This window comes from Rutidosis leptorrhynchoides, chromosome 1 (assembly GCF_046630445.1).
Source record: "Rutidosis leptorrhynchoides isolate AG116_Rl617_1_P2 chromosome 1, CSIRO_AGI_Rlap_v1, whole genome shotgun sequence".
NCBI lineage: Eukaryota > Viridiplantae > Streptophyta > Magnoliopsida > Asterales > Asteraceae > Rutidosis > Rutidosis leptorrhynchoides.
In genome coordinates, this window is record NC_092333.1 from 536953145 (window position 1) to 536962175 (window position 9031).

The 9031-nt window shown below is 35.0% G+C and overlaps 1 non-coding gene across 1 annotated transcript; it reads left to right on the forward strand.

Annotated features, from left to right (window-relative positions):
- The first annotated feature begins 6620 nt into the window (after window positions 1-6620).
- LOC139887094 (small nucleolar RNA R71) lies at window positions 6621-6727 on the forward strand. Its single transcript, XR_011772940.1, has one exon. It is a non-coding gene; the product is annotated as a small nucleolar RNA R71 (small nucleolar RNA).
- Window positions 6728-9031: the final 2304 nt, after the last annotated feature.

Consider the following 9031-nt stretch of genomic DNA (forward strand, 5'->3'; position numbering starts at 1 on the left):
CTAGAAATTAACAAAATTGCATTAGGTAAAATATTGGTAATTATCACAAAAACTAGAAAATTTATGAGTTTATGGGTGTAATTTTTACCTTCTTTGAAAAGCTTCTGAACAATTTCATGATTAGAGCGAAAAATTTGACGAATTACGGTGAAAATTTGGTGAAATTTGGTGAGATTTTGAGAGAATTTCGTGTATGTGTGTGTGTATTGTGGAGAAAGACAGACCAGTCGACTGCTCTTGTATCAGGCCTGATTTCCAGCTTCATGCGATCGCATGAGGTTGGAGTGTAAACCCCATGCGATCGCATGGGGGTCCGGGTACAGTGAAATTTGCTCCTTTTTTTTTATAAAAACCTTATAACTTTTAAAACATAAATTAATAAAATTAAAATTTTGTTTCTTTTTAGGATGAGGGCATTTCGGATCGTTGTCCTAGTCCGTCCCTTGACAAAATTTTAAAATTTGTCAATTTTTAAGCGCGGTTTTAAAAGTAAAGATTTTTGGATTTTTTAAATATTTTTGGTATACTTTAATTCAATAAGATTAAAAATAATGATAATAAAAGTTCTCGTCCCTCCCTTGGGTAGAGCAATTTCGGTTCAACGACCTAGTCTTCAACTCACGACGAATTTTAAAAATCATATTTTTAACTTAGCGAAATAAAGTAAATTTTTGTTTTTAAATTCACACCAAACTTAAATTTAAAATGCATAAAATTAAAAATTCATATTATGAATTCACACCAAACTTAAATTATATTTTTGTTTTTATACATACAAACTTATATTAAAAATATTAATTTTCCAAATATTTACAATTTTTAAGAAGTTTACAATATTAATTTAATATTTATATATTAATTTTAAAAATAAAGTAAAAATAAAATTAAAAATCTTTTTGGTCTTTTATCCCACTTTAATCTATAAAATATTATCAAAAATATAAGTCCCTCTTTTCAGTAAAGTAATTTCGATTCAACGACCTAATTTAACTCATGACGAATTTTTGAAATATTTTGGGTTGATTGATTAAAGATATTTATACCTTAAGAATAAACGGTAAATTTCGCAGTGATGTAATAAATTTTTGTATGATATCAATAATTTCGGTTACGCATACCTAATTTTATCAAATACCAATTTAATACTTTATAACGAACAAATTAGCGTTTATTATCAAAAGGTTAAAAATAAAAATAAAAATAAAAAAAACTGTACAAACTTACATGTGAAATAGATTTCTTAGTGATATGCTCTAGCCCACTCATAAGATAATCGGACTAATTGGTTTTCCATAGCTACATAGGCATAACCTCGAGCATTCAACATTTTTTCTTCTAAACATATGAGCGGTCTGTCTCTGCATAGAGTAACAAATTCGGTATTGGAATATGTCTGATTCATCGAGCATTTTCCTTCGTGTGACCATTTTCCGCATTTGTGACATCTTTCAAGGTTTCATGCTCTTCTTTTCGCTGCGGATTTTGATTTTCCTTTACCAAATTGTAACTTATTATTTTCGTATCTGGATTCTTTTCTTACCCCGTTCAATTTACCTCTGATTAATGATACTATTTCACTTGGAAGGGTGTCATTATTACGTTTAGTGATCAAAGCGTGTAGCATTAGACCATGGTTTAGTTCACAGGAAGTCTTCATCTCGTAAAACCAAAAAAAAATAAAAATTCATAATGGGGGGAGAAGACTAGTTCTTTAGAGTCTGCTAGGGAAAGACCATTCGGGTTCCATTCTCGGAAACTACATGAAAACAGAACATCTAACTCTAACAGAAATACATATTATCCTTTAAAGACTTGATTCTCCCCACACTTAGTTAGCTGTGGTGTCGAAATTGTGATTAACTTCGTTGTCAACTTCCATTGGACTATCCATGTAATGTTTAACTCTGTGACCATTAACCTTAAATTCAATCCCATTTGAATTTATTAATTCTACTGTTCCGTATGGGAAAACTCTTTTGACTATAAATGGTCCAGACCATCTTGATTTTAATTTTCCAGGAAATAGCTTGAATCGTGAATTGAAAAGAAGAACTCTGTCTCCTTCTTTAAATTCTTTTGAACTTCTAATTCTTTTATCATGCCATTTCTTCGTTCTTTCTTTATAGATCAACGAATTTTCGTATGCTTCATGTCTTAATTCTTCTAATTCGTTTAGTTGACTTAACCGTAGACGTCCAGCTTCATGTAAATCAAGATTACATGTTTTCAAAGCCCAAAATGCTTTGTGTTCAATTTCTATTGGAAGATGACATGCTTTTCCGTAGACGAGTTTGAAAGGTGTGGTTCCAATTGGAGTTTTGTAGGCTGTTCTAAAAGCCCAGAGTGCATCCTCCAATTTCATGGACCATTCCTTCGGATTTGATCCTACGGTTTTCTCTAGAATACGTTTTAAAGCTCGGTTGGTATTTTCAACTTGTCCACTTGTTTGTGGATGATATGCGGTGGAGATTTTATGAGTTACTCCATATCTTTTGAGAACTTTCTCAAGTTGATTATTACAAAAATGAGTACCCCGATCACTTATTAAAGCTTTCGGTGTTCCGAACCTTGCAAAAAGACATTTTAAAAAGTTGACTACAACTCGTGCATCGTTAGTCGGGAGAGCTTGTGCTTCCGCCCATTTAGATACATAATCAATGGCTACGAGAATATATAGATTATTATGAGATTTTGGAAATGGACCCATAAAGTCAATACCCCAAATGTCAAATACTTCACATACTTGAATGACATTTTGTGGCATTTCATCACGTTGACTTATTTTTCCGGCCCTTTGACAAGCATCACAGGATTTGCAAAGAAGGTGTGCGTCTTTGAAAATTGTAGGCCAATAGAATCCAGCATCGTAAACTTTTCTTGCTGTTAGTTGAGGCCCATAATGCCCTCCTGTTGGTCCTGTGTGACAATGGTTTAAGATTTGACTAGCTTCATCTCCGAATACACATCGGCGTATTATTCTATCGGGACAACTTTTAAACAAATGTGGATCTTCCCAGAAATAGTGTTTTATATCACTAAAGAATTTCTTTCGTTTTTGGTACGATAATCCTTTTTCAAGGAATCCACATACTAAGTAGTTTGCATAGTCTGCAAACCATGGAATTTCATTATAATCTATCTTCAATAGATATTCATCAGGAAAGTTGTCTTGTATGGCCGATTCATTTAGAACTTCTAATTCGGGATTTTCAAGACGAGAAAGATGATCTGCGGCGAGATTTTCTGCTCCCTTTTTATCTCGGATTTCAATATCAAACTCTTGTAAGAGTAAGATCCAACGGATTAATCGTGGTTTGGCATCTTGTTTCGAAAATAGGTATCTAAGAGCAGAATTGTCGGTATAGACCACCGTTTTAGCTAGAACGAGATATGAACGAAATTTGTCAAAAGTAAAGACAATAGAAAGGAGTTCTTTTTCAGTAGTTGTGTAATTTGTTTGTGCTCCTTGTAACGTCTTACTAGCATAATATATAGGTTGAAATCATTTTTCAATCCTTTGTCCTAAAATGGCTCCCATTGCAAAATCACTTGCATCGCACATAAGTTCAAACGGTAGATTCCAATTTGGAGTTATCATGATCGGCGCATTAGTGAGTTTTTCTTTAAGAATATTAAAAGATTTGATACATTCATCTGAAAAGATGAATGGAGCATCCTTTTCTAGGAGTTTATTCATAGGAGTGGTAATTTTAGAAAAATCTTTTATGAAACGTCGGTAAAAACCGGCATGCCCTAGAAAACTCCTAACTCCTCTAACATTGGTGGGATGTGGAAGTTTAGCAATTACATCTACTTCAGCTCTATCCACTTCAATTCCTTCCTTTGAGATTTTATGTCCAAGAACGATGCCTTCTTTAACCATGAAATGGGATTTCTCCCAATTAAGAACTAGATTTGATTTTTCGCATCTAATAAGCATTCGTTCAAGATTAACTAAACATGATTCAAATGTATCACCGAAGACTGAAAAGTCATCCATGAAAACTTCCATGCATTCTTCTATCATGTCGTGAAAAATCGCCATCATGCACCTTTGAAAAGTTGCAGGGGCGTTGCAAAGTCCAAATGGCATGTGTTTATAAGAAAAAGTACCATAAGGGCACGTGAATGTGGTTTTCTCTTGGTCCTCGGGTGCTATTGGAATTTGAAAATATCCGGAAAAACCATCAAGAAAACAATAGTAACTATTTCCGGCTAATCTTTCCAACATTTGATCAATAAAAGGTAAGGGAAAGTGATCTTTTCTGGTGGCGTCATTTAATTTTCTATAATCAATACAAACACGCCATCCTGTTACAGTCCTAGTAGGAATAAGCTCATCTTTCTCATTTGTAATGACAGTCATGCCACCCTTCTTAGGCACGCATTGAACTGGGCTTACCCATGGACTATCAGAAATTGGATAAATTAAACCTGCATCTAGCAGTTTAATAATTTCTTTCTTAACAACATCTTGCATATTAGGATTTAGTCTTCGTTGGCGTTGCACATACGTTTTATGACCTTCTTCCATAAGGATTTTATGTGTGCAATACGAAGGACTTATTCCTTTAATGTCATGAATCTTCCATGCAATGGCTGGTTTATGAGCTTTTAGCACAGAAATGAGTTTAGATTTTTCATTTTCAGTAAGAGAAGATGATATTATTACAGGTAATTCAGATTCACCATGTAAATAAGCATATTCCAAATGGTTTGGAAGTGGCTTTAACTCTAATGTCGGTGGTTCTTCTATCGATAATTTGTATCGATATTTGTCTTCTTCTTTTAGCATTTGAATTTCTTCTATTGCTGGTTCATATCCATTAGCCATAAGTGTAGCTAACATTTCAGTTTCATCAATTGGTTCAGTTCCTTCTCCTAAAGAACATTCTCCTGTTCCTTGTAATTCTGTAAATTCTTCTAATAATTCTGCATGTGTATCTATAGTTTGAATATAATAACATGTATCATCTGCAGATTGCGGTTGTTGCATGGCTCTATCAACTGAAAAGGTAACACTCTCGTCCTCTATACTTAGGGTCAGTTTCTTACCAAACACGTCTATTATTGCTTTAGCCTTGTTTAAGAATGGTCTTCCTAATATGAGAGGTACTCGAGAATCTTCTTCCATATCCAGAATAACAAAATCTACTGGAAATACTAAAGTACCAACTTTAACTAGCATGTTCTCCATTATCCCTCTAGGATATTTTACTGATCTATCGGCTAGTTGTATACTTATTCGTGTTGGTTTCAATTCTCCAAGGTCTATTTTAGCGTATAATAAATACGACATTAAATTTATACTAGCACCTAAGTCTGCCAATGCTTCTATTGAACTAAGACTACCCAGAAAATATGGAATTGTGAAACTTCCTGGATCAGATAGTTTTTCTGGTATCTTATTCAATAGTACTACAGAACAATTAGCATTCATAGTAACAGCCGAGAGTTCTTCCATTTTCTTTCTATTTGTGATTAGATCTTTCAGGAATTTAGCATATCTAGGCATTCCTGAAATGATATCAATGAAAGGAAGATTTACATTTATCTGTTTAAACATATCCAAAAATTTGGATTGCTCGACTTCAAGTCTCTCTTTTCTCATTTTACTCGGGTAAGGAAGTGGTGGTTGGTATGGTTTAACATAAGGTTTATCCTTAACTGTGTTATCTTCATTAACCTTTTCAACTACCGGTTCTTTTTCCTTATCTTGCTCAGGTTGTTGTTCTTGTGGAGTAGGAATAGCTTCATCAGAAATTACAGGTATTTCAGGTGGTTTAAGTGTAATACCACTTCTTGTGGTAATAGCTTTAGCTGTTTCATTCCGGGGGTTAGCATTTGTATCACTAGGTAGACTTCTTTGTTTTCTTTCACCTATCAACCTTATTAGGTTACTTACTTCTTGTTTCAAATTTTGAATAGAAGCTTGTTGATTTCTAAATTCTTGAGCATTTTGTTCATTGGTTTGTTTCTGAGATGTGAAAAACTGTGTTTGAGATTCAACTAGCTTCGTCATCATATCTTCTAAATTTGGCTTTTTATCATCGGTTTGTGGTGGTTTGTTTTGAAAATTTGGTCTTTGCTGATTGTAAGTATTATTGGATACTTGTTGATTACTAGGACCTTGTTGGTTGTTGTATGGAACATTTCGGTTATAATTCTGGCTTTGATTGTAAATTGGTCTTGGCGGTTGATAATTTTTCTGATAATTATTTCCAGGCCTTTGGTTTAGATATGAAACATTCTCTCTTTGTTCCATTGTTAGTTCAATACTAAGACAATCTTTTGTCAAATGTGGTCCTCCACACTGCTCACAACTAATTCGTATTGAGTGAATATCTTTAGTCATTTTTTCCATTCGACTCTCGACAACATCTATCTCTGCAGAAATAGAATCTAAGTCATGGCTAGAATCGACTCTAGCTGCTTTAGATGATCTAACGATATCTTTTTCTTGGTGCCACTCATGTGAGTGGGAAGCAGTGTTATCAATAATTTTGTAAGCATCAGTTTCTGTTTTCTTCATAATAGAACCACCAGCTGCTATATCTATGTCTTTTCTTGTAGTGATGTCGCATCCTTGGTAGAATATTTGTACTATTTGACAGGTGTCTAAACCATGTTGCGGACATCCTCTCAATAACTTTCCAAATCGTGTCCATGCCTCATATAGAGTTTCATTTGGCTTCTGTGTGAACGTAACAATTTCTCCTTGAAGTCTTACGGCTTTAGATGCCGGAAAGAATTGTTTAAGAAATTTTTCAACTAAAACGTCCCATGTATCAATCGCCCCTTCAGGTAACGATTCTAACCAATCTTTGGCTTCTCCCTTTAAAGTTCAGGGAAATAACATGAGATATATCTGTTCATCTTCCACTTCTCTTATTTTAAATAGTGTGCAGATCCTATTAAAGGTACGAAGATGTTCATTTGGATCTTCCTTCGGTGCACCACTAAATTGGCATTGATTAGTCACCATGTGTAGAATTTGTCCTTTGATTTCATAATCTGGCTCATTAATGTCTGGTTGAGTAATTGCGTGACCTTCGCCAGTGCGTTTAGCTCTCATTCAGTCTTCCATACTTAGAGGTTCCAGATTCTCCATGATTGAATTTGTTGAATCTGAATCACTATAGGATTCTGATTTAATGGTAGGTTCCTCAACAATCTCTGTTTGAAAGATTGGTGGTTCCGGAGGAAAGATTAATGGTTCAGGATCTATGAATTATCCCTGAATATTCTCCGGATTCTCAATTGTGAGGTCGGGTTCAAAAAATGGATTATCGGAAATTTGAATTGGAGTACTTGGTCGACTGGATGACGATTCTAAAGAAAACTCAACGGCGACAATATTTGCTAGATGTCTTGATCTGGTTACAGGTGGTGAACGTACAAAAGGTGGTGAACATTTTGCTCGGTGCTTTCACTGAATATCCTATTAGTTATAAAAATAAAGAAAAATTATATAAGTTATCCAATTAATAGACTTTTCTAATTTTGCCCACGTTTCGAATAGCCAAAAGATGCAGCAGAGGGGCAGGATTCGTTTGGTCTCAATATAATTGAGTACTGTTTGGCTCCAATAACCCGGTCCACTTACAAATCCAACTATTACTACGAACCAGAAAATTTTGATGTCTATCAATTTAACCACTTAAAAATAATTTTTCGTAATTTAAAGAAATTTAGAGAATAAGTAGAAAATAAAATCTAAGTCCTAAAACTAGAACCCCACCGGAGCACTTACCTACTGTTTTTCCTATTTGTTCAGGCCACCTGGGCTACTGGAAAGTTGATTTTCAGTTAGTTCGGTTCGAGTAGATGATTTTCCGTTTAGGCCTCGTCTTAATCTGAGTTACGGTTTAGGATTTATGGCCCTCCGAGAGTCACTACACCCTATTAACGTTGTGCTGAAATTTCTGACCTACTCGCACTTAAACCGTCGCCACGGTCAAAAGAAGACGAGTTAGGTCCTGAAAATTGGTCAGCGGTTAGGGGACTCATATACGTAGCCATAGCCACTGACTACGCGTCTTTTTGATTTACGTAGAGGTCGTAGCAGCTGACCGAAGTCAGCCTATTGTTTCGATCTCTATTCTTGTCAAACTTACTTAGCTTTTATGATGATGAACGATGATGATGATGACACTTAAACTTATTTTATGCACTATTAGAATTTATAAAGACAACCTACTGACCTAGTAACCCTTGATTTAGGTTGACGACCTTTCGGACCGACTTACTACTTGCGTACTTTCATTACCGACTTTACCGCTTTTATCACTGTGAGTTATAGCATCCCTTTTTACTTTAATTATTTTGGGACTGAGAATACATGCGCTTTTTACGTTTTACATACTAGGCACGAGTACTTAAACTTTATATGTGTGTGGGTTATATAACGGCATAAACATTCCCCTTAGCACGGTAACGTTTAGTCATTGCTTTTTGAACCGGTGAACGCGAAGCTTAGATATGGATCCATAGGGTTTGACATCCCCACTCGGGCTAGTCGCGCTAGCATTTAACGGGTGTTTAATACTTCGTGAACATACGCACTCGCCAAGTGTACTTTCAGGGGGTTATAAATGTTAAGTCTAGTTACCGGGTGCCCACGGTTATACATATACTTTTCATACTGTTTTGTTACACTGAAATCTCGTGGTCTACCTTACGTTACTGTTACAACTTAAACTATAGCTCACCAACATTCGTGTTGACTTTTAAGCATGTATTTCTCAGGTGCCTAGAGGTTTCTTGCTTCCGCTGTTAGATTTGCTGTCATGCTGTTATTGAATTGCTGTTAAGGACCTGCTGTATTAGTTATCCGCTGCATTACTAGAGATGTCTCATTCATGGAACTTTTCTGTTGCATTCGTAGTTTATGTTAATTTCAAACAATGGCTTTGTAATGACCTTAGGGTCAAATACTTATGTTTATGCTCCTATTCGTAGGATGCACGTTATCTTTTGTAAAACTCTATCTTTTTATGAATGCAAACTGGTTTTCAAACAGCATGTAGTA